The sequence below is a fragment of the Ambystoma mexicanum genome, chromosome 7q (assembly GCF_040938575.1).
Source record: "Ambystoma mexicanum isolate Mex_15411 chromosome 7q, UKY_AmexF1_1, whole genome shotgun sequence".
In the NCBI taxonomy this organism is placed as follows: domain Eukaryota; kingdom Metazoa; phylum Chordata; class Amphibia; order Caudata; family Ambystomatidae; genus Ambystoma; species Ambystoma mexicanum.
In genome coordinates, this window is record NC_090941.1 from 306274449 (window position 1) to 306301548 (window position 27100).

General features: G+C 43.1%; 1 long non-coding RNA gene across 1 annotated transcript in view; it reads right to left on the reverse strand.

Annotated features, from left to right (window-relative positions):
* Window positions 1–27100, reverse strand: part of LOC138528832 (uncharacterized) — a 197364-nt gene that overhangs the window by 131975 nt on the left and 38289 nt on the right. Inside the window, exon 2 of the long non-coding RNA XR_011284257.1 lies at window positions 10722–10890. This is a non-coding gene — a long non-coding RNA (uncharacterized lncRNA). The remainder of the gene's footprint in view (window positions 1–10721; window positions 10891–27100) is intronic.

Below are 27100 nucleotides of genomic sequence, written 5' to 3' on the forward strand. Positions count from 1 at the left end.
CGCCTCCACTCACGAATCACGAAGCCAGCCAATCTGTGTGGCCCTGTACTCAAGTGCAGAAAAGTAGCAATGGAATAAGATAAAACTTTTCTCACTTTTAGAAGTGCATACAGAAGACCAAATCCGTAGATGTAAAGCAAGGGTCTCCCAAGCCACTTGAGCCACACGGCCAAACTGTGACTAAACACTGCTGCACACAGAAAAGCTGTTTTGCATGTGATGTAAAGAACAAACACCATCAAAATCTGAGTGCAGACGCACTCACCACACAACAGAACTGCGTGGCGTTTGAGAGCGCACTTACCCACATGCCGTTTGCTGCCACTGTTTGTTACTGTAATGCCAGCAGAGCTTTACAGCGTGCAGAGTGCTGACTGCACTTGTAAACACACTTGCCCGCCCGTCTGCTGCACGCGAGGAAGTGCTAATTATGGGCATGTCTGCAGCCCGTAGCAGGTTCCATTCAAGCCAATCCACTGCGGACACATGAACCCGAATGGGAGCAAAGTCAGGAATCCAATATAAAACAGTTCATCCCAATCGCAGTGTCAGCTTCCCAAAACAAATGTAACAGCAACACAAAAGTGAACATCCGTTTAGAGATAATGAGTGTACAAAACACAAAGGAGAACATTTTCCAGGACATTGTAAATTGCCCGGAGCGGACCTGATACGTTTGTTCCTAAGTGGAAACTGGCCCCCTTCGTGAAATGTTTGTCATTTGAACTACGAAATGCAAAAAGGAGTACATTTAGGCGGAATCACCTTTATGTCTTCTTTTTGTCCTTTATGGTGCAAATTGGGTAAATGTTGCCTACATTTTCGGACGTCAGGCATCATTTACAATGGACTCCTACGGATTCTATGGCAAGACAGGATGCTCCTACTTAAGCAATATGACCCGAGCGGCGGGGGCATTACCGACTCAGGTAATGCCCCGGGGCCCATAGTTATAGGCCCAAGCCTCTTTTAAACAATATTTTAAGCTATGTGTGCAGCACATTAGCATTTCTGATTGGCAGTAGGCTGGAGGGCTCAGTAAGCATTAACCTTTTAGAGGGGTCCAGGGTTTGGGTACCTGTTCGGGCGTAACCCCACTTCCTAGGAAAGGATTACTTGGTACTATTTATTTATTAATCATTTATTTAAAACTTCAAAGAAAATAGTGTTTGGTGAGGTCGGTAACAGTCCTTACGGGGGCCCTACCTTTCCTTTCTAGCCATCACTCAGGCGTAACCTTAGTCTTTTAGTAGATCCTATACATTAGTTAGTTACAGGACAACTCAGTCCTTTCGGTTCCTTAGGCAGTTCAGTTCCTTTTTTCTTATACAAATAATTGGAAATAATTTACGGGCTGGAGGGAGAAATAACCCCTAATATCCCTATTGACGTACAAGAGCTGCAGAGCTTGAGATGCAGATGGGTTTGCCGGCTCGGCAACACCAATTCCACTCCTTAAAGGGTGGCGTGATTTCCCTTACTACTGTCCCGATTGTGTTATCCTTATTGGCAGGCAGGAGCTGCAGAGCTTGTGCAGATGGGTTTGCCTGCTCGGCAGCACCAATTCCACTCCTTAAAGGGTGACGTGATTTCCCTTACTACTGTCCCGATTGTGTTATCACTATTGACGGGCAAGAGCTCCAGTACTGGATGTGCAGAGGGGTTTGGCTGCTCGGTAACACCAATTCCACTCCTTAAAGGGTGGTGTAATTTCCCTTACTATTGTCCAGATAGTGTATTGATCAATACAGTTTTATCTATTGGAGGGGACAAGGGTTGCGCAAAGGTAAGTTCCGTCTTGTTAGCAAGACAACGTTGAGTTCCCGGGTTTCTGACCCTGTTGCAGTGTTTAGGAAACACTTGCTGGCATAGAGATAAAGCATACCAGATAATACCATTTTGGAGCACGCCCCCATACCTTTCCTCACAGGGCTTTGTTTGTTCCCGCTAATACGTCTAGCGGTGTACACAATTTCTCCTCTGATCGAGGAGTACAAGCCAGTTGTGCCCTCAAAGGAGTTGTTCTCGTTGAAGTTCATAAGTGGTTTTTTATTTCTTTCTTTACCCTTAAGCGCAGCGAATAGAGTGCTTGCTTTGGTATCTGCGCAGAGCCTGCTGACGCAGGTGTCGAATCCTGGAAGGGTCAGAATAAACGTTTCATTCTTCCGAGGTCAATAAATAAACACCACACCCCACACACCGTGGATAATAATAATAAGCAGTGCTCAGATGCCTGAGGGGTTGTAACACTGTATAAGTGCTATTTTATTTTATTATGTGCAATGTGTTTCTTTTTCCTTTCCCCTGATCTCCGAAGAGGCTAGTCAGCCTTGCATGCATTCAGAGGCCCAAGCCTCAATGTTGAAAGGACGGTGGTCCCAGTATTCCCTCACAGCCTTTACATTACTGAGCCGATAATTATCCCTAGGTCAGCGCCCCTCAGTCCTCCCCCGCCCCCTTTTTTCCCTGACACCATTTGGGGGGGGTTGCACCATAAAGTTACACATCTGTGAGGTAGACCTGAGGTTTCCTGTGTTTTCCTTTAACAGGAGTTTCTTGCTCTTGACCAGTACAGAGCTTGCATTAGCCATTTGACAATATCCCTCAGTAGGATACAGGGGTCTGGGAGTGGTGCTCATCTTCCACCCAAGTTATTACGGCCTCTCTATCAGGGCATTTCAGCGACTCAGCATTAGCCATCCCTGCAAGTGTCTGTCAGTACAATTGCTCAAGGGCAGGGAGACACTTCATTAGTGACGGGGTTCACTTAGCTGTAAGCATTGCAGGTAGACCTTTTGGTTCCCTCTGGAGATTGTTCTGCAATAAAGTGCCAGCACAGTGTACTGGGGTGTCTGGATAGTTCAGATTTACTAAGGCGAAGGTTAGTCCTCCTCCGTAAAGCAGCTTCATATTAACTGTTTAGATCAGTTTTCTTTGCAGTCTAGAGTCTTTCTCAAGACTACAGAATTTAGTGGGTGCTCCTTCGGTTAGTTTATGTTCCCCTAAGGGATTTATTAACTATGGGGGAGGAGATAGGTCCAAGCTCCTGGCGCTTCTAGCAAGGAGATCAGGCATCGTTATGATGGGAACGTTTGGATGTAAGATACGTTTCTCTTTGCCAATTTTGTCTCTTAAGGGTCAGGTTTATGTAAGTATCTCCCCATGGTCAGGATAGCAGAGAACTTTTTTCAGGGGTTCGGGAGGCCTGAGGGTCTCCGGCTTTACGATTTGGTGAAGTTAACTCTTCCTGAGGTTTTTCAAGAATATCTCTTTGTCACCAGCGTCTCATGGTTGGGCTCTCTTTTAGTCAGGATGTTATTTAGCACCTTTCCGCTGGGTCTCAGGTGTGGCCCCTCTCTTCCATCCCGCTTCTGCCTCCAGAAGACGTAATACTTTTCTAGGGTTTAGAAAGGTTTGCTGGTATCAGGTGTTACATATGACTGTAGACAATGGTGTACTTAAGGACTTGGGGTACACTCTTCTGGGGGCACAAGATCCCCAAGTCTATTGCATTTTAGCTTCACCTGAGCTAGGTTGTCCTATAATGGGTTTATAAGGTGTCCCTTTGACTCCCGTTTGGGCCTTCTAATGAAGCTTTGCCTTTCCAGCTCTGTTTCTCCAGGGTAGTCATGGGATATGTCTTGTTTCTAATCTGATTTCTTTCTTCAACACATGGGATGAATCCAACAAAGCTTGCACCCCGGGGGGGGGGTAATTTTCTTTATCTCCAGGAGAACTAAGTGTTTAACCTCTTAAGTTTACTATCTAGATTACCATAAAATGGTATGACTTTAAGTGTTTTAAATGTTTGATGTTGAAGACAGAGGAGCTTATTACTCTTATGCTTTTTTCTGCCTATTATTATAGGAAGAACTTTGTCTGGCATTTCCCCCACACCCACCCTCTTTTAAACCAGTTGGATTTGGTGGCCTGTGAGGAATGCCGGTATTGGCACATCTTCCTAGTTCTTTGCAGTTAGGACTGCTATACCTTATAGGACAGTTATTGGGGCATCTTAGTGCGGGGGAATGCATTTTGCAATCAGTTGATTGGTCAAAATAGAAACATTTAAAATGCTTCTTCTCCTATTATTATGGTATTGTCATTATTGCATTGATCAGGTTGTAATTAGTATGATGCAAGGGCTTCAAACTTGCATAATAGGAACCTCCTGTCTTGCCATAGAATGACTAATCCCCCTCACTAACGTGAGAAGGGGGTTTAGATTCTATTAAAGGCAAGGAGGCAAGTATTATCCCACCCTCCCACCCTTGATAGGATAGGGCATTTATAGCGCGCCAATGCAGGGGTGTTTCAAGAGAAAACATTCTTTGGTTTGTTGTTCTTCCCATCCATCCACCCTTCTTTGTTGTTTTTTACAGCTTCGGGCTGAGGTGTTCTGTTCAGAAACGTTGGTCACAGTTACAAGATGTAGAGAGTGTGTGATCCGGGAGCTTCGCTGAATTTTGTCTTCATAATTTATCATCTGGTCGGTGCAGTGGACGTCTGGTTCAAGACAGCTACAGAAAGAGGAGTTGGGATTGGAGTAAAGGACTTATAAAGAGGAGGGTCCCTGCTCATTGGTCTCGTGCAGGGCATGACCTGTCCTCCATGATGGATTGGGGAGTCCCCCATTACATTGACATTGAACTCTATTTAGTTCTGCTTATTAAACTTTTTTGTTTGTAAAAAAATGTCTTTGCTGCTGTGGTTTCAGAGTAAAGATTGTAATGCATAATACTTGCCTCCTTGTCTTTAATAGAATCTAAACCCCCTTCTCACGTTAGTGAGGGGGATTAGTCATTCTGTCTGCTTTTAGCTCATGTTGAAAGCAGTTGGATCCACAAGAATCCAGTGCATTTGCACTAGCATGAAAATATCATGCTGGCATATCTGCATGCAGATTTATATGGCAGAGAGGATGGGGTGGGAGAAACGGCAATTCTGTTCAGAGTTCCATCTTCGCCATACAAATCAATGTAAAATATGAAGTAGAGCAAAACACAATGGGCCTCATTACGACCCTGGCGGAAGACCATGGTGCTATTAGCACCATGGTCCATGCCGGTAAGTTACCGACTCCGCCATGGAGAAAGAGGGAATTACCACCCCATTACAAGGTTGGCGGGGTGGTAATTCCCCCTTCCTCCATGGCCCTTCCCCATTCCCATTTTTGCCCCATAGGGCTCAATGGGAATGAGGAAGGCGCTAAATACGGTGCCGCAAATTGCGGCACCGTAATTAGCACCAAGGTCCCTTTGCGGGTCCCAACTTTAACGGCTGGTCTACACCAGCCATTAAGGTCGGGTCCCGCAAAGGGACCTCATAATTAGGCACTAATAGGTTAACGGCGCTGCAGCCTTTTACGGCGCTGTTAACCCGTTAGCGCCTGGGTCGTAATGAGGCCCAATAAGTGTGACTTCCAAAGGCAAAGGGGACAATAGAGACCAATGGGAAGATGCGGTTGGAATCAGGACTACAGTTATATTAAGTATACGCACACTATAACCATTTCAAAGCAACTCATATGTATCCGAAATCCATTTCCTTGAATACATGGCTGTTTATGTGGCAGACTACAGTACCACACCATGTATCCTGTCCACTTCTAATCCTGAAATTGTGGCTTTTGATACCAATCTCATTCAAATTGACTGTTGCAGGGGCGGTGTATAACTATGTTCGTTAAAGATCAGCCGTTTTTTCTAGTTGGTCAAACCGGGCACTTACAGATTCATTTTTTCAATGACTGTCTTCATAATATATGTTGGTTTAGAGCTAAACCTAGTAGTGAGAAATATTTCAGCATCCGTATTGCCTCCAATCACAGTGAGAGCAAGTTTGAGTGGTATTTATTAGCAGAGGGTTCTTTACAGAGTACTACCAAAAAGCACCGCCGTATTACGCACAGGTTCTGTAGACAGAAATGATAGCGCTCTCATCAATTGTTGAAAACCAATGATCCTGTAACTGTTCTGAGTTGCTTATCACTTGATGTGCTTCTCTCTGAAGTAAACTGCGCTGTGACTGGGCGAGTGTGGCTGGCTGACATACCCTGGAGCAGATGCGGAGGGGATGCGAGACTGAGCCTGCAGCAGCATACTAGAACCTTCTGTGTGATCTCCCCACCTTTAGCCTCACCCTGTTGCGTTGCAGTGCGTTGCGCTGCATTGTGATGCAAATATCTCAGAAATGGTGCATTCTGAGGCCTTGAAACTTGGTTTTCAAGGTCGCATAGAGATCTCAAGTTTTGTTCCTCGCGTTGAGATGCTTAAAATGAGCTCTGTCCAGTCCTTCTAAGATCTGGCTCATGTTTGAAGGGGCTGAAATCCGTGGAAAGGGGTGGGGTATCAAAATGTCAGGTAGCCAATAATGTTGGAGGGTCCTAACAGGTAACTATGTCAAATTTGGTGCAGATTGATGGAACAGTATGGAATTGTATGAGAAACAAACTAACAGATGTTCTGCTTTATATCTAGAGAGATATTGGGCCTCATTACACGGTAGGCGGTGAGCCATGGCGCTATTAGCGCCATGGCTCATGCCGGTAAAATACCGGCACCGCCTTGGCGGAAAGGGGATTTACCGCCCCATTCCAAGGTTGGAGGGGCGGTAAATCCCCTTTCCGCCATTGCCCTTCCCCATTCCCATTTTTGCCCCATAGGGCATAATGGGGATGGGGAAGGCGCTAATTACGGCACCGTAAATTACGGTTGCCGTAATTAACTCCGAGGTCCCTTAGTGGGTTGGATTTTAACGCCTGCAAGAAGCAAGCGTTAAATCCTCCAACCCGCAAAGGGACCTCGTAGTACGGCGGTAAGGGTTAACGGTCACGGTTGCCATTAACGGTGACCGTTAACCCTTACCGCCGTCCGTGTAATGAGGCCCATTGTCTGATATCAAAAGGGCAAAATCACTGTCACATCCTCCTGAGGGGTGGGGGTTTGCAGAGACAGGTCAACAATGAGGCACTTCGAAATAAGAGAATCTTATACAATTTCACGAGTGTGAGTCACCGATTAATGGCAGCTGTTAAAAGCCACAGTCCCCTCCGCAGTCTGGGGGAAATCGTGGGGAATCCCCAGAACTATTTTCAGTCACTGAGTCACTAGTGCTAAAGAATTACCAGTCACTGGTCTTTGAACAAGGGAAGGACCAGTGTCAGTGGTTGTGTTTAGCAATCAGTGTTGCAGTTAAATGGACATTGTGTGTTCTTTAGTATGCACAATTATCTTTGATCATTAAAGGGTTAAGAATAAAACAATTTTTAACAGTTAATTTGTCTTTGGATTTCTTTAATATGTATTTTCGGCATATGCCTTTCATGCATAAAAATACAAAAATATCTTCAAAATAAACACTCTAAAAAGAAGGTCACTGCATTTATAGAAAGTAGTATATCAAATGAATAACAAAGAATGCATATGAATTAAAACCAGAACAGATGGTCCTGGATCTAAAGATGAGACAAACGACAGCAAAGAGAAAGAAGAGCAACGAGAGGCAATCAAAGGGAGGAAAAAAGAAAGGGAGAAGGAATCAGGAGGAAAAGGGAAGAAAACGGGTCAGACATGTTGGGAAAAGGTGTAATGCGTCTGGTAGCTGCTTCATGTGTCTGGATTGCCTTTACCAATGGGGACCACAACACCTTTCTAAATCCATTCCGGTCCTGGTTCCTTGCCTTTGAAGATAGTTTATTAAATCTCTATTACCACCCATTTTTCTCAAGCGCCATACTTTGCATCGGATTGTGGCAACTTAAAAGGGTTGTCACCTTGTGGATCTCCCTTAGGCAGTCCATCATTTCTCTGGCCTTGGAATGCCTGTCTCTTTCAGCGAGGAGACAAGCCTTCTTTTCCTGATCTCTTTGTAGAGAGGACAGGTAAGTGCCCCATTCCTAGGCAACAGCTGTAGATAGTGCGGACACCTGTAGTCCACCTATTCAAGACTCGCCCTCATGTGAGGGGCTTAGATCTGGAACCAGGAACTGTCTTTTTTCCTCCTAGGAATCCAGGTTTGGTGTGTGGGGAGGGTGCACTGAACCAGTGCCAATAGCTGTTATAGGTAATCAATGTTACATTTAAATTGTGATTGTGTGTTATTTATCGTACAAAATTATCGTTGACGTATATAATATTAAAAATAGAAACGTTTGTTTCTCAGTGCTCTCCCAACCCCATCACAAAGCGTTCATGGTAATGCTGGAAGAGGCCTAATCAGTGCTAGCAAAATGGTGGAAGCAGAAAGAACCCCCTTCCTGTGTAGAATGGCTGCACACATTATGGGGGAGTGGGTTACTTACAGGATACAGGGCGGTGCTGTCAAATTTAGGCAAGACTGGGGGTTGTCTTTGGAATTTCTTCATGGAGACTATATGAAACAATGATGCCTGCAGAATCAACGCATATTGGATATAATGTGAAAGAAGTGGCGTCACCGCAGGGTGGTGTAGACTTATTGGAACTTGCTGCTCAAAGATGCGATGGGTGCTGCAGGGGGGTCGATAGGCGATAGGACTAAATGGCTGTGTTAGGAGGTGTTCAAGTTGCTGAGTATTTTAGTGATCCTCTCCTCTCCATACCACCCCTCGGGTCTTGTCCTAACTCCAGTCCTCTTTCTTTCCTTTCTTTACCGTTCCTTTCCTCTCCTTTCACTCTTTCGTCTATGTGGGCGACTAGGTCATGCATCTGGCCGCAGAGTCTGAATACGCAGCTGATGTCATATCTAACACACCTCTGGATGGCAGTTTCCCGACAGGCCACTTTGCTGGCACTGTGACTTGTTGGGAATTGCGCATGCGCGCGTGTGCCTTTTGCGCAAGGACATGAGATTGGAGCGACAGTTTAGGAGTGGTAAGTGGTGGAGGGAAGTTTGGTTTTCGGTGGTTGGAAGTGCACATGGTTGTAGGATGTGGAGTTTTTGATGGAGGTAGGTGACAGGGCCAGGAATGGGGAGTGGGTTAGGGCCTAGGCAGAGCTTTAAGTGGGATAAGACATCAAGGGGGGCTCTAATGTGTTGTGATGCAATATTTTGAGGTGTGTCCTGAGAAGGGTCTTGAGCAGTCTAACATCCAAAGTAGCTAATAAACCTTTAAAAGAGGTAGGGCATATGTAAATAAATGAGTGGCCTAACAGAGCCAATCGAGATTTCAAGTTCAATGAAAAGGAGTACCTTTTACCTTAAAGATGTTTAAAAATATAATTACTGTTTTTAAAAATATTGATCAAAATACATGTATTCAAATGTAAAATAGAAAAACAAGTCAAAATATATCATCTCACCATGCAATCCCACAGTTCTTTTTAAAGAAATCCATGAATCTTACCCACTATTTGAAATCACTCTAATGACAATTCTTAAATACATGCTGTAAAAATGAAACAATTTATTCTCCTGTAATTTCAGTCAGTGTTTAAAAACAACCACATTACTTTAATGTTGTAATTCTAAGCGCGACTGAAAGTCACATCTACAAGAGCAGTATTCCTACTCATATTTTCATTTGCATTACTGCAGGAAAGAAATCTGGTCGGGTAAGTCAGTTCAGGAAACCCTAACAGAGCCCTGGCTCACTTAAAGCACTGGGCCTAGGAGGGGGACAGGGAAGGGCTGCAGTGCTGTCTCCATCACAACAGAAAGGAGCGGGTGCGGCGTGCTGGAGAGTGTCTGGCAGGTGGGGGCAGCAGGGGAGTCCTCTATGCAACAGGGGGAGCAACGGCATGGAACCAAATTGGTTGCAGACCAAAACAGGACGTAGGAAGCCGCATCTCGGTAAAAGTGGCCTGAAACAATGTTCATAGATCCATGGCTCTGGCGTCATTCATTACATATGTCGTGTCTCAACAGAGTTAAAGGAGAAATCACAATTGGTTGTGTCTATAACAAAATGTCAATATCCCCAATGATCTCATTTCACAGTCAGAGGCTTAGCAAGGATTGTCTAACAAGTAAGGCCTGAAGCAAATGTAGTTGGGCATACCACAGTGACATTAACATCTGTAGATGTCCACACAGCCCTGCTGAGTGGGCATTTACAGGTTTTGGGTGGCCGTTCATGTGGACCACGCATAACTCTGGAAACCACATGATCCGTATCACTGGCGTGGTTCAGAGTCTGGAAAATATAAGATTAGGCAGACAGAATGCAAGCGGATCGTGGGTCTCAACAGGTTGCAGAGGACAGAACCAACAGTGATTCCTTCTTTAAGACTTGTTTACAGGGCTGCACTGCTCAGGGCTGGACTGGGAACCAAAAGTGGCCCTGGAATTATTTTTCAAAGTGGCTCCATATTTCGCAGAAGGAGCAAGCACAGCGCGTGAGCCCAACCCTTCTATGAGGGGATTGCGAGAATCCTCCAAGAAGATGTTGAATAAAATCACTCCAAATTGGTTCATTTAACCCATGTTTTATTCATATATGGATTTTAAAAAATCAAGTTTTAAATAGGTTAATGATCTCGCAAAGTAGATCTTCACTGATTTTCCCATGTCTGCTGACAGATCCTACACACACATGATGCTGTCAATGAGCACATTTTTCTGCTGCTTGCCTTGATGATTATGGAGCAACATCGCAATTTTGAAAGGCAATATTGGGCTTTGCTTTCCAAAGAAAATACACCCACCCATGGTAATGCTAGAGTTCAATATAAATGAGAACAATTGGGACCATAATGTGCTTAGTAACGAACAAGTTTAGTTTGAAAGATGTACAGGCTTACCGTCAGAAATGTTCACCCCTGTACACTGCAATCTGTGTTGGAGCTGTTGTGACACAGGCACGTGATCAGACAATGGCGCCATGAGCAGTTACCTCAGACCTCGGGCTGCGGGCATCAATGATGAACGAGAAGCACAAGGGAGGAGACAATCAGGGTTGCACGAAATCCTCTGAAGAAATTAAAAAGAAAATGAATGAAGGTTCATTGTCCCAACCCCCTATAAAACATTGTCTACGTCACAGTTCACGCACACTCTGCAACAGTTCTCGCCATGCATTTTGCAGCAAAAAAGGGGTTACAAAAAATTAGGCAAAATGGGATTCCATCAGATTATTACAAATAAATATCATGGATCCCTTACATGGATGGCTGTCTTTCTCTTCTCACACCTTTTAAAAATATAGCCTGTGTTTGTGCCTTCAATACGAGCACCAAGGATGACTATTTACGCACCACCAATACTGGTGTTTGAACCAATTATAACTTTATGAACACTAAATAATGAATTGCCTTGTCTGAGGAATGTGAGGGTGTCCTCACCTCTTTTCCACCAAATTCCTCCTCTCGGGTAGCCAGGGAAATGCCATCGTTTTAGGATCCAGTCCCTGGGGGTAGATATGCGAGGTAGTAGCACCTGGGTGGAGGGAACTTGAAGAATGAGGGGAGGACATCCTTCGGTGAGACAAAGTATGCCCCCTTTCTCTTTCACAATGAACCCTTTATCCCTAAAGGCGTGGCGGGATATTGTCAACCCCTTCCCTTTTTCTCCTTTCAATCTGTTCCTCAGAAACAACATCTTAGTACTGGGACAAGGAAGAGCCCAACTAGGAGGTGTGAAGGCATCATGAAGCAAAACACAGACAACATATTCAAAGTTCAAACACAAATGCTTTATTAACTTAAACATCAGGATGGTTGAATGCCTAACTTGCCCTATGGTAAGGTGGGATTTCCCTACCTAAAGTAACTAAGGATAGTCCGAGTGAGTAAATTAAACTTAAAAGTCTGTCTGTGTCCAAAATCTATACTTGCCCTCACAACTAAAGATAAACAATGTGTAGGTTTGTCAGCACCAAAAGAAACAGTGCTCCTAGCTTACTTTCCAGCTCCCATTCCCCAAGTTCGAGACAGTTCCACAAAGTCTCGGGGTATCCTTATCCAAAAAGACAGCACAGTTCCAAAAAGGGGTCTTGAGGTTCCCTTCCTCAAAACAACTACAAAGTTCATAAGGTCTCAGTATTCCCTGCCCCAAGACTTCAGCGTGTTCAGCTTGCCAACTTGTAGTTAGTCTCAGTCTCTCAATATTCAAAACCAGTTCCAGGTCAACTCTAGACTCCTGGTTTCCTGGCAGTTTATACAGATTGCTTTCGTCAGCTTCACTTCAGCAATCTCTTTCATACACTTGGATCTGCTCTCTGTATGTTTCTTTGGCTTTCACAGATACGGTATCCATGATCTAGGCACAGATGTCAGACCAGATAATCCACCCATTACAGGTCATGCAACTGGTAACCATCGGCTTTCTTGCCCTCACAGGTTCTTCTGTAACTGCATCTGTGTTCTGGTTCACATTCTTTTGGCTTTCTTCTTGCCAGCCTTTTACCTTTGCCACACAGTGTTTTTCTATTTGCCAGTCTCTAGACGTTGTTACAATGTGCTCTTGCATACAATTCACTTTGTAGTGCTCTGTTTCCTTCACCACATTGCTTTTACACTCTTCAGCAATGTTCAATCTTTGCTTCTCACTGGATTTCATACGATGTATTCTTTTCTTTCAATATATTGCATGTGTATTTCATACAAATTTGACATCTGTTCATTGGTTTGTCAAAGCTTTCATTTAGTTTGGTATTCAATAGTTTAGAGCTTTTATTCTGTTGCTCACAGTTCATCCTATACGTATTATTCATCACAACCCATTGCTTTGGGTTTACTATATTTTGCATATCATCTTTCGTTCATTTGGCGTTCACTTTTGCTCTCTAACAGCCCCTAGGAGCACCATGGTTTGAGTGTTCCCTCCTGTGCACTCACTGGACTCTGGCATCTCCTCTGGGCAGCTGCTTTCTCTTCTGCCCCATACACTCATTTCTTTTGGATTGAGAACCCCAGTCCCACTTCGCTCCACTATCTGTGGGTTGCCAGCAGCTCCCCTTGATTCCAGCGACGCTGCCGTAACTTACATCTATCAGATTTCTTCTGTGCCCACAACTCCTGCTATAGGAATCCGACCAGTGAGGCTCCCACCATTGTGGCCCTCTCAAGGACCACCCGGGCCTCGGCTCCACAGCTCCTTTGGAATACTTGCTGCCATCCCAACTTCCAAGCAGGACGCTATGTGTCCACCTCCGTCTGCACAGGATTCCCCCCTCAGGCCGAAATACTTTGCCTGGCTTATCTCCTGCTGGTCTCTCCTTGTTGGCTCCACTTTTTATGAACCTGCAACCATTTGACAGACCTCAGGCCCAATTGCTGACCATAGTTAGGGGAGTACTCTGGACATGCCTGACACTAACAACAGTCTTCAGGTCTCTTCCTCGTCTCGATACTAGATTGGTGAAATCACATGTTAGTGTGCAATAATCCTAGCCACCTCTTCCTCGTCCCAGTACTATAATGGTATGAATGATGTGAAATGAGGGAAAATGGTTTGCAATAGCCTATACATGCAGGGGGAGGCGGAGGTTGGTTCTCACAAGGAAAAGCGGATCTCATGTCTCACCTGTGGACATCCTCTTCACCCTCTTCCTAGTGTTTCTATATTGAAAATGTTTTCTGGTGTTATCCTGGTCAGAAGGAAATGAGTAACAATATCCCATAAATGTGGCTGGTACTGAGGGTTTATCATGAATTGGAAATAGGGGATACCGCATCTCACCCAAGGCAAGGACATCCCCCTTCCATACCCCAAGTCTCCCCTACCCATGTGATCCTCCCTGGCATCTCCAGCCCCAGGGTCGGGATCCAAGAGCGATGGCCCTTCCCTGGTCACCTAAGGAGAGGATGATGGGGAGAAGGAAGTGAGGATGCCCTTAGGTTCCTCACAGAGAACACATCCTAATTTCATGAACACACACATATATCAGAGACCAAACAGAGGGGGAAAGGGATTCTTCTATTAAATCAGACAATTCCAAACACCACTCTGGTACTGAGACGAGGAAGAGGACTATGGAGGCATACCAGAGGAACAACCAGGCATGTCTGTATAATGGAGTCCTCCAGAGTCAGGCAAGAGAACTCAACAACTCACACCTGGCGTCACTTAACGAACCCGATGGATATAAAAATGGCCACTGTTCTGAGAGACGTTGAACAGGCTGGAGGAAAGGAAGCTGGGGATACAGGAGGCTGTAGTAGTGCTGCACAGGAGAAGGGGAGGCCGTAGCCATGGTAAGCTATGCAATGGTCCAGAGGCCCTGCCATCTGCCGAAGCGGGTCTGGTGGGGAAAAGCAGTGGAGCTCCCTGTGACAGCCACAGCCGCTATGAGAAGCCAGGAAAGCGAGTAGAAGGCAAAGTTGGGAGAAGCTGGGAAGCAGCTGAAGCCTGGAGGAGCCTGTTGCGCAGGAAGCAAGGAGGAAGAAAGCTGCTTTGTGCGACTCTGACCAGGACGATCCAGTAACGTTTAGCGAAATCCTTTGCAGATTCTGAGTGAAAGGCAAAGTGAATAATAGTACAATTGAATGCTGGAACAAGGAATATTGAAATAGCGAATTAAGTGCAACCGATGGAAAGAAATTGCGAATACCGCACAGAATGACAAAGTATTGAAAACAATTGTGAATACCAAACAGAGGGAAACATATTGAAAGCAATTGTGAATACTGCACAGAGAGAAAGTTAATTGAATGATCATAGATGGAGCAACAGTAAAGTAGTGCATTAAACAAGAGTCAAGGAGTACAGTGTGTGAAACAAGTGAAGGCAAAGTCCAGAAAGTACTAAAGAGGTACGACGATGGAAACCCAACACTGGCCCAAAGTCCAGAGGTGCTGAGGCATGGCAAACTGAGAGAGAGAGAGAGAGAGAGAGAAAGAGAGAGAGAGAGAGAGAGAGACTTGTGTTGACAAGATCCACAGATGTCTTGGCAAGAGCCAGAGAAATACAAACAAGGATAATAAAGTACATGGTGGCTAAAGCAGCCACAGGACAGTGCCGGTAGTATGGGACACTAAGAAAATGAATACTCATCACTGTCAGATGGAACCAGTGGCTAAATGTTGATGGAAGCATTAAGAAAGAGTATCGGTTGCATGACCGTTATTGAGTGGACCATGTGGTCCGACAACTGCGCCTAGAACGAGTGCCCTATTTGGAAAAAGCCAATGAAAGCATTTTTTAAATAAAGCTAATGTGTTTCTATATTTTTGTCGGAGAAACTGAAATTGAGGACCAGAACTGGGATGATTTTGAGAGCTGGAAGTTTGAACTCTTGAGGGAAGGAAACACCCGAATTGAGAGGTGTCCCAAGGAACTGTGTTATTTTGGAAGCAAGAAGGTTTGAACTCATTGGAAGGGAATCCCAATCTATTGAGAACTATTTTGAACTTGTGGAACGGGAAGCTGATCCTGAGCTAAAAGCTGGAAGAAGCTCTGAACTTTTTTTGAAACCGACATCCCTACACATTATATACAGTTAGTTGTGAGGGAAAGTATAGGTCTTGGACACAGACAGAGACTTACGTTTGTGGGATGTCTTAACCCACTAATCCAAGCCCTGCAACATCACTGTGCATTGCTGGCAGCAGAAACATCATAATGACCGCCCGAAAGCATGCTGCTCTCCAGAAATCACCAGAAAGTGCGCAGTGAAAACCTGAAAAATAGGCCACCATCTACTTTTGCCTATGTCAGTGGTAACACAGGAGACCACTGCCAAAACCCATCATTTGGCTGCTCACAGAGCAAAATCATTGTAAAAGAAACAGAGCTGGTTTCAAAAATCTGTTTTTATTTGCTGTCAAATTTGTAGAAATCATGACTTACAAACCACCCAAAAAGATCCAACCTCCTTGTTGGGCGGTCAACATCATTCTCCTTCTAGAATCTACATAAATATAAGGTCCACAGAAGTGTATCTATATCTGAACAAAGTATACTTTTGAGGATTGCTTGCTGGAAGAAATCTGTCAAAAATGGGTGTAATACCGTTACTCACCTCGACCAGAAGCCAGCATTTTAAAACCATTTTGGGTAAAGTTGAACATGGAACTCAAACTATGGCAAAGAAAGACTTGCTATCAGAAGCCTAAGAGGTGGATACAATTTAAAACTATATTATGAAAAGGCTTGAAGGAAGAAATTGTTTAATGTATGTGTTAAAAATGTGAGTTATATTATATAGACATTGGGTTAAGAGTTAAAGTTTCCCACACTGTGTTCAAATGAATTCCACACCTTCTCCCTGGACAAAGGAGACTTCCCCCTGCCCTTGGCTAAGAGATTGACAGGCTGTTGTGAAAGGAAACTAGCAGGGGCACCCTGGCCTGTTGCTCTAAGTAAAGACAAAGGAGGCCTTGAGCTGAATAGAAATGCTAATTTGGTTGTGACTGACAACAAACTGCTGGCAGGAAGAAGGAAATGTTACCGTCTGAGTCAGCCCAGCTCTGGAGGTGGACCAGACTGAAATGTGGATTTAAACATTGGATTAAATATTTGTTTTAGAAAAATGCTTATAACAAATTGCACTGAACTGTCAAAAATGTGAAACTTTGAGATTGTTAAAATGAAAAATTCGCTCACAGTTTAAGACTAAGCTGGAATCCGTGCAATGTTCTGAGACTGATTCCTGGAATGTATTCATATTGTAGTTACTGTGTCTATGCTAGGAACAACAAAAATGACAGAAATATGCCCAGGTGGAGTGTGCGTGCTGGTATAAAAATTGGTGCAGCATTAATATTGAGAAACCCACCAAAAGTGCGAAAAAGTTGTCATTTCTGAACCAAAGCTCTTAGGAAGATGAGAGTTGAACAGAAATGTACCTTAGGCAAACTGCCATGTAATTTATGTAGTATTAACAAGTGGTGCACCTTGTAAATATGTTTTTTAATGAAAAATAAGATATACTGTACAGAGAAAAGGGGAGGGTCTTTCCCCTAAGCCATAAACATGACACATGATGACACAGGATGACACGCTGCTCCTTTCTCCAATCAGGGGACAGGGAATCCTCTGACCTATCAGATCTTTAGAGGGTTGGGCATAGAGAATCAGTCTCCCCACCCACTTTGGAAATACATAAATAGGGACTGCTGAGGACAGGCAGGACACACACTTTTCCACTACTCAACTGATTTCTTGGCGAAGCACCCTGCAAGAAGATCCAGACCAGATCCAGACAATATCCAGACAGAGACTCTAAAAACAAACAATAGAACCTTGAAGCAGAGAGGCCTAACCCAAAAGCTGAACTCTTCTCAGCAGGCCTTCAGAATCTTTTGCAACCTGATTCTAACCCCTAAACTTCCACGGGGCCTAACCAAACCATTGAACAGCCTGGCTGAGCTGTTTTGCCATTCTAGCTAAGAACCCTGTGCTAGAACCCAGATCCAGACCCAGAGAGCAGAGCTGTATCCAGAACCCGTCAGATCCAGACCAGAGTGCCGTGCTGAGAGCAGAACCCAGGGCCTGAGACCTGTCCGGTGGCGAGAGAGAATCCCAGCCAAACCCTTGACCAGATCTTTGACGGGGCCCACTCCATTCCAAAGCCATAGGAGTGAGTATCTAGTCTAGAACTGTCCATAACCATCTCTTAGTTTAAAGTAATCCTATTCCAACCATTTCAACCATCCAGAACTGCATTATAGAATATTGTGTCCATCCTGAATTCTTCTCATTATATTGTCTGTGATAATTGTAGCAATAATCATCTTTGCGCTGATATTTTCTGAAGAGGGACAAGTGTTTTGATGGACAGAGATCAGAGCGGAGGCGCCGCTGTTCTGGTGGCTGCCCGTTGAGTGTCTTGCTTCTTCACAGCCCCTTAGTATAAGCCTATCCTTGTCGGTAAATCTATAAAGCGCACTCTGTCAATTTGAAATCTTGACTTTATTTCTGAAAAATCTACCTTCACAAAAACCTCTGTAACTTTTGAACTGCATGTCCTAGAACCGAAATTCCTTATAGTTTTGCCGTAATAGCTTTTCCCACACATGGAAAAATTGCTGCGAATTGCAATTTAGCTCAATTTTACCACTTGTCAAAATAGCTGTTTCTTGTTTTCAACTGCTGAATTTCCTTTTCAATCTGATAATCATTCATAATCATTGCTAGTGTTTACCTGAACCAATCCAAAGTAACTATCACTTATCCTGAATCTCCTTTAGTGAATTAAAATCATTTTAGCATATTTTACCTTACATTGCAATCACATTCAAAAGTATTTTTGCCTGTTTCAAAATTATACCTGTTTTCTCTAAGCTTGCTGGGGGAACTGGGATTGAACTGCATTATTGATGGAATTACTGAAACCTGTGTGTCCTCATTTCCATCTCTTCATATTGCATAGTGGGGGAGTGAGTAGTCACAGGGGAAAAAGTGATTATATTGTCTTTTGATTGAAACCATATCAAGTTTATTTCTGTGTTGCATTTTCCCATTCTTGTATTTCCTTGAATCATATAAAGTATTCTCTGCTACCTTATCCTTTCTATTCCTACTCCTAACTGATTAAACAGGTTGTTGATATCGTAATATTACCCATTGATGATCACCGTTCATATTCCTAAGTGTGCTATTAAGATATTATTTTATTCATAAAAGTGTGATATATATATTGTTCCATTCTTCAAATAAACCTTTTAATTTGCAAAACAAACCTACTTCTTGGCTCAGTGAGGTCGGGGAGATTCAAAGAGAGGGGCATTATATAAGGGTTCATCATCCAGATTTAAAGAACTTTGACATAAAAATATATAAATAAGGGCTTCCATTGGGCATCCCATACTAGACATTGACAGAGTTGGAGTGCTGGATTGAAGTCACTTACAAGTTGGACATCCTGACACAGACTATTCTTAGTTTTCTTTAGGTAGGGACATTACACCTTAGGGTAAGTTAGGCCTTTGAGTACACATTTGAATCTGTTGTCTGTGTCTTGCTTCATGATGCTTTCGCATTTGACAGATTTCCTGAAGATGAGAAACACATGGTTACAAAAATATGTGACAGCATTATGATTCAATCCAGGTGACACAGGATTCACCGATTTCTGAATACCATTGATATTTCATTCATTCAGGACGCAGAATGCTGGCAGGAGTCAATGTGCACAAAAAAAAGTAGTACAACTATCTACTCCTCTGCCCATCTGTTGCCACAACTCCACCGTGCCCGCTATAACGCACCACCAAACCCATATACACACTCGCTATTCCTCCCCAAAACAGACCCCATACCTGTTTCCTGTATTTCATCCACTGCATCTCCTCAACTTACAAATGTACTATCAAGACTGAAAGAAACAAAGTGAAAGAAAAGTGAAAGAAAATGCATCTAAACACACCACCATCACTTTCAGTTGTTGTCTGCCAAAGCATGCTGCATTGTGCACCCTCCCCTTTCTATTCACCCATCATTCAGGGATGTCATTTAGGGGTTGCACCTGCCACCCCTGAGGTCTCCCTTGCTACCCCTAAAAAAAAGTAAACAAAAAACAAATGTTTTTTTTTTAAATTGAAGCTCTTGGCCTTTGGCCAGCAGCATGTGGCTCTTTGTTTATGGAATGGCTGGTTTTCTGATAGCTATAGCCGGTAAGATAGCTCAGTGGGTTGAGTGCTCGCTGCTGCAATGTGTGTGTGATCTGCAGGTTGCAGGTTCAACACAGGTTAGGTGATATTGTATGTATATTTATTCTATACGAAACGCTTAATCGTAAGTGCTACATAATAACACACCATTATTGTTTGGCCTTGGACATCTGCTTCCATTCGCAGTAATTTGGTCATATGGGCCTACATGCACTGATATTAATGATATATATGGTGATTTATCCTTGTATTAAATGTATATCACTTTAAAGGGATATCGTAACCATATATTTCGTAGTGTACTTAGAAACAATGCTATGGGATGCCACTTCCTGTTTTGTAAAGGTCGTGTTTCATTGCTTCTGTGATGTCGCTTCAGAGTGAGGTCAAATTACATCACTTCCTGTGAAAAAAAGAGAAGTGAAGAACAAAATATAATACTGCAGATCCTGGGTGAAGAGATCCCGTTCTCGAAGAAAGTGAAAAACCTTGGGTGCACTTGGCAAGCGAACCTGGGCAGTGAGGCCCAGGTAAGGGCTAAAGTAAAAGCTGTGTACTATTCCTTGCGTATGCTTAGGAACGTACTCCCCTTTATAGTACCCCAAGATCATTCTGTGGTTGTAGGAGCACTGGTAAATTCCCATTTTGACTACTGTAACAGTCTGATGACGGGGATTCCAGCAAAACAGATGTTGAGACTACCGAGGGCACAGAATGCAGCAGTCAGGCTAATTGCCCACTTGGAGAAAAGTGACCATGTCTCAACTGATGGGGCCCTTAGGGGACCCTCGCATATGGAAACAAGGCACAATCATCACACACGAACTGATACGCCAGACACGAGGTTCAATTCCCAAAAGCTAGGGTTTATTGCAAAGAAAATAGTCTCAGTTGGCCAACTGGGTCTCACGTCCCGCAACGTGTGTCTCCAGACCCCGAGGGATGCAAGAGAGTGAACATTTTACAACAGTTATATATATACAAAACGAACATCTCACTATCAGTAATGACATGTTCAATACCGCCCATAATGTATTTCCTTTGAAATGGATTTGATGATTGACAATTGTGACAAATATGACACTTTCAGACATTCATTTAGCAACAGTTTGCAATCTGCGGACTTGCAGACATGATTATTTGTTTTCGGGAACACACTGCTCCTGTTCTTACAAGCAAGCTGCGTGCAGGGGAGAGACACATTCCAGGCCTTGCTATCTTCTAGTTTCTATTCGTGTGCTAGGAGTCAACTCGCTCTACAGGGCTCAGTGAAGGGGGGCCGTAAAAGAGAGCATAATTCAAGCCATTAATTGTTCGTTCCTACCGTTTCTACTGCATCAGCGAGACTAGCTGGCACCTGCGTAGTGATTAAATGCCTTGTTGCTTACTTCCAAGGGCTTGTGAGGGAGGAGACCGGGCATTGCTGTCTGGATTGCCTGCGTTGTGTTAAACATGTATCTTGTGGCCTTGCTCTATGCATGAGCACCAATGAAATAACAGAATAGAATAAGCTTACAGCAAAAATATAAAAGCCGAAAAACCCCAAAAATGGTTCTTGCAAAATAATTGCAATGATTGCAATTGTCCCACGCCCTGAATTTTGTACATGTCCGTGAACTACTGCACTGTCTGCAGACTTTGCAGGCTTTTTTCCCCCCACTTCTGTTTTTTAACTGTGAAAGGTGGCTCCTAAAGGAACCTTTTTTTATTTTTTCGATTTTGCATTTTTGTATATTTTTTTGTCAGGAGAGGCAAGGTAGGGGAGGGAAGGGAAAGGGCACCAACCACAGGGACGAATGGGCAGGTGGAGAGAGGAAGATGTTGGGCAAGCCTTAATCAGGTAGGTGTCAGTGTTTCTCATGCTCCTTGACCCCAGCCTCGAAATCACTCTGAAGCTGCTCCCCCATACAGATGGGTGCTTCACAGTACATGCATGGCACTGTGACCCTCTAAAGGTAAGGGTCAACAGCGTTCTGTATGGCCTTTGAAGCCACTGCTGGGATCCTCTGCCCCAAAGGAGTATGCTTTGTGGTGACAAAATAAGATGAATATGATGGGGTGGAGGAAGTCAAACTGCTCTTACCTGAGAAAGTTATTACCTGGAGGTATCACCTTTCTCAGAGCACTCCGGTGGCCTGATTTAGTGTGGCGCCTCATGGAACTAGTCCCGTAGGAATACAAGCCAGGTTTCCTGTGACTGAGCACAACTTTGCACAGAGTGCATCAAAACTTGCTTGCACGAGCCTTTGGGACATTTCCAACAATCGTAAAAAATTGCCACACCCAGGACTCACTCTGAGTACTGGTGACAGTGACTTCCTGCACTTCACCCTCTTCTTCTTCTTGATCCTCCTCTGTATCACCATGCCTGTTCTCCTCTCCAGACCCTCCAGGTTGTTGAGGTGGTGGTGATGGGGGTGGGTGGGGGTGGTTGAGAAGCAGAGATGGCCATAGCAGATGCCATTGCAGCAGATTTTCTGAGATTTACAAAGTAGGTGTTCTCCAGATGCTGTCTCCGAGACTGCCAGATTGAGAATGAGAAAAAAGTAATGGGTGGGTCCCTCTAGAGGCACCGTCCATGGACAGTTGTGCTGTCCGCGGACTACCGAGTCGCAAATAGGCCTTGAAAATGTGTAAAAAGTTGCCAGATCAACATTGAATGGGTCTGGGAGCTGTGCAAGGTAAATGTTTCTGTTTGAAACACACTAGATTGGCTGGAAAAACACTTTAAAACTGTATGTGGCCTCGGGCACCGTTCACGGACACTGCCATCACACCGCATGGGTGCAGTCACATGATGATGTCCCCGGACACCCTCCAGGCGGGAATCGCAAGGCGCATGCGCCGGGTGTCCATAGAACAGGCACAATGCCCACGGACTACTGAATAGTGCATCAGGCGAAAATGGACATGTCCAGACATCCCGCCTGTCCGGGAGCACCTCAGTTTTTAGTGCGGATACGCCAGACAGTCGCGGTGTCCACAGACTCATAATGGGAGTTTAAAAAAAAAGGAAATATTACATAACAATATACAAAACATTTACAGTATAAAATATATATTTCTTCAAAAAAGGGATGGGTTTCAGAATGGGAATCATAAATGAGAGAATTGGGAATTCATGCACAATAATCATGAGTGGAGGAAGGGAGTGAGGTTTCATTAAATCACTTTTGATTAAAATATTCAGAGTTTGATGGGGATGATTGCTGGGGAGGAGGGGGACAGGTACAAGAAGGACAGTAATAGGGAACATTTTTTATTAAATTATTTTTGATGTATTGCAGAAGTTCTGTAAAATCATTACTTAGTTTATCCCATTTTTTTCTACAAATTCATGATTTCAGTATTACACTTGGGGATATTTTTTTTTTTTTTTTCTTAAGTGTATTTGGTTTATTACAAACCTTTCACCATCAGTAAAACATTTCATTTTCTTCTCTTTCTGATTCTAGCAATTGAGAATGATTAAACTGGGGTCTGCTTCCTTCGTGAAAACTATGTAGTGTAAGAGAAATAGAAATAATTATTCTAGTAAATTGTGTACAAAGTACATTACTTGTTGACATTAAAATATCTATTGTATACCATTGAAGATGTTATTGTCGCTCATTTCCTATCTCGGGACATTCTCCTCTCACCATTGAAGTGTGCTTGCCATTTCTGTGAGAAAAAAAAGAGCTTATGTGGTCTAACACATGTTTATGTAATGAAAGCTAATTAAAGAAAAATAAGTACAGTGCACTTACTTTTTAGTGAGAATGTTTTGTCCAGTAAACCACGTGCTGTTTCTTAATCTGCATCAGTTCTCCTGAGAAGATTATGTGAAGTGTACAGTTATGGTTTGTGAATGGTGCATTCCATTGCAATGTGTTACATTAAAAAAAATGTTTTAACCTGAGTATTTGTACAAAAAGGTTTACTTGCTTGTTTTCGAATTTCTGAGGTTTTTCGGTTTTACTTGTAACCATAACGTCCCTTTAACAAAGTTTTTTATTGAATTTCATAGGATTTTATTAGTGCAACTTAACCATAGTGGCCCTTTAACACAGTTTTTCCACTGAATATATATATATATATATTACATGGCCACGTTAGTGGCCATGTAGTTATGGTTAAGTTGCTGTTTCCATAGGAAGAGCACTTTTTGGGTGGCTTATAACTTCGCTCTCCCTGGACGGATCCTCACCAAACTTTGCAAAAAAAAGTATTTGGGCCACTCTGAATTTTTTTGCAAAGTTTGGTGAGGATTCGTCCAGTGGGGGCAAAGTTATAGGGGGGGCGCAAAACTTTTTTTTTTCCCATAGACTGAATGGGAAAAAAAATTTGCTCGCGCCTACAGCCCAAACCGCTGGACGGATTTCCACCAAATTTGGACCAGGAGCAGCTGCTTAGTTCCGAAAGCGTGCTTTTGCAAATTTGGTGAAAATCCGTCGAGTAGTTTTTTTTAAAATGACCAAAAAGTAGGTCAAAATAAATTAGTGATATCTGTGTTCGGTTCGCGGACACACTTCCCTGTTCGCTCCGCGGACAGTGTCCTGATTGGCCAATCGTCTTGCGTGATGTTCGCGGACATGCAACGTGTTCGCTGATTGGACGGCGTGGAGCGTGAAGCTCGTCAGATTTTTCAGTAGCGCCCGCCATCTTGGATTCGCGGACGTCCGCGGACAGCGCGGTGAAACTTTGTTCAAAATGTGTATTTAGTAGAGTGTGTTGGTGTGTAGGAGTGTTTGGGGAGGGTGGGAGTGTATGAGATAGGATGAAAGTTGTGTTTTTTATGTGTTAGATGTTCTTTTTGTGTTCGATTTGTTTGCGGACATCACGGGTGTTCTGAAATGTTCTAAATAAACTGACTGGGGGGTGTTCTAAGAACTCAATATGTGTCCGTTTTGTTCGCAAGCAAAGTGAAACTGTTCTAAGAACACTCGCAGTGTCTGGGGAGTGTTCGTAGGGGGTGTCCTGAGGACGCTGTCCGTATTGTTCTCTGTCAAGTTGAATGTGTTCTAAGAACACCCGCGGTGTCCTGAAATGTTCGCAAATAAACAAAATGGGGGTGTTCTGAAGACGTTTTTGAGAACACTCCCGGTGTCCTGAAATGTTCGTAGGGGGTGTCCGGAGGACGCTGTCCGTATTGTTCTCTGTCAAGTTGAATGTGTTCTAAGAACACCCGCGGTGTCCTGAAATGTTCGCAAATAAACAAAATGGGGGTGTTCTGAAGACGCTTCTAAGAACACTCGCGGTGTCCCGGGAGTGTTCGTAGGGGGTGTCCTGAGGACGCTGTCCGTATTGTTCTCTGTCAAGTTGAATGTGTCCTAAGAACACTCGCGGTGTCCTGAAATGTTCGCAAATAAACAAAATGGGGGTTTTCTGAAGACGCTTCTAAGAACACTCGCGGTGTCCGGGGAGTGTTCGTAGGGAGTGTCCTGAGGACGCTGTCCGTATTGTTCTCTGTCAAGTTGAATGTGTCCTAAGAACACTCACGGTGTCCTGAAATGTTCGCAAATAAACAAGATGGTGGTGTTCTGAAGACGCTTCTAAGAACACTCGCGGTGTCCGGGGAGTGTTCGTAGGGGGTGTCCTGAGGACGCTGTCCGTATTGTTCTCTGTCAAGTTGAATGTGTCCTAAGAACACTCGCGGTGTCCTGAAATGTTCGCAAATAAACAAGATGGTGGTGTTCTGAAGAAGCTTCTAAGAACACTCCCCGTGTCCTGGAATGTTCGTAGGGGGTGTCCTGAGGACGCTGTCCGTATTGTTCTCTGTCAAGTTGAATGTGTCCTAAGAACACTCGCGGTGTCCTGAAATGTTCGCAAATAAACAAGATGGTGGTGTTCTGAAGACGCTTCTAAGAACACTTGCGGTGTCCGGGGAGTGTTCGTAGGGGGTGTCCTGAGGACGCTGTCCGTATTGTTCTCTGTCAAGTTGAATGTGTTCTAAGAACACCCGCGGTGTCCTGAAATCTTCGCAAATAAACAAAATGGGGGTGTTTTTAAATTATTAAAATTAGCCAACAATACATCAATTTTTTCTTCTATATTGTGAAGACTATTATCCAGAACAGGGTTTTCTGAAGTTTTTTCTATTTTGGTATGCTCTGTACAAAAAAATAATATATATGTTAAATGTATATAAAAAATAATAAATAAATGGTTTATATTATAAAGTGTTTACCATTAGTTTCACTATCTTGTGACATTTCTTCATGTGGGAAATTGTCCTCTAGCCATTCCAGAGTACTAGACATTTCTGTGAGAAAAAAAAAAAAAAGATAATATATTTTATAATCTAATACAGAAAGTTTATACATATATGAGTAAAATGAAGTACACTTACTATTTCTGGTAAAATAAGTCCTATGTATTCAGTGGGTCTGGTCTTGTTCTCAGTTCTGTTGTGTCTGTGAGGTAATTATGTTGGAAGCCAATTTATCTTCTTGTGGTATATTCCATTTCAGAACATATTGTATTTAAATGAATGGTTAGTGTGTTACATATATGGGTTACATTTCTTATGTATTACTATATATTATTTGTTTGTGTGCTGCTTTTTGAATTTGTTAAATGTTCCTATATTATGATATAACAATCAAACATACCCCCCCGCCCCCCCACAGTTTTTAGGTAGTGGTACTGTTCTCCGAACATGTCCGCGAACATTAAATAAGTTCGCGGACATCAAGTTCATAAGAAGAGATCTAGTCAGTTCCATATGACATGTATATAAAGTCAAAGTCATTATTGTTAAGTTGTGCTACTAAAAAACTATGAAATTCAGTGAAAAAACTTTGTTAAAGGGACGTTATGGTTAAGTTGCGCTACTAAAAACCTATGAAATTCAGTGAAAAAAACTTTGTTAAAGGGACGTTATGGTTAAGTTGCGCTACTAAAAACCTATGAAATTCAGTGAAAAAACTTTGTTAAAGGGACGTTATGGTTCCAAGTAAAACCGAAAAACCCTTGAAATTCGCCAGTTATGGTAAGCTAAGCAACCATAACTCGCGCCACCACCGTGTACTGCTAAGACTAATACCCAGGACATCAAAGATGACATCACAAATGTCATTGATGACATCACTGATGACATCACATGTGTATGTACTTCTCATGAAATATGTGTAGAAGGGATTCTTACTATGTTGCGAAAAAAGTGTCAAGAATCATTGCAAGAAATATACCCTAATACGTGCATTGAACGATGCATTGATATAAATAGCATCCTATTATGGGGTTCTATCTAGTATACTAAGCTACTCATACAGAAACATAACATTGTGTGCAGCGTACAAGATGAAGGTATGATATTCGTAATGTTAATATGTTGAATAATGAAATGATAATTGTTTTCTTAATAGATTTTTGTGTACTGTGAAATATGTAATAAGTAGCTAATAAAACCCATGTATTACATAATTGCATTACTATAGACAAAACACAAAGACACAAGAAAACATACCAATATGGGTATATACAGGGAAAGTGAAGTTAGCAAAAAAGCACAAGTAGTAGCAGAAACAATTCATAACTTAACTGATTAGTTTCATGCAAATAAATGATTGCTCTGTTTCAAAGCTGCTATTTACCCTATGTATATGTATCACTTGATGTGATTGGACCCCAAGGAAAGTAGTGTG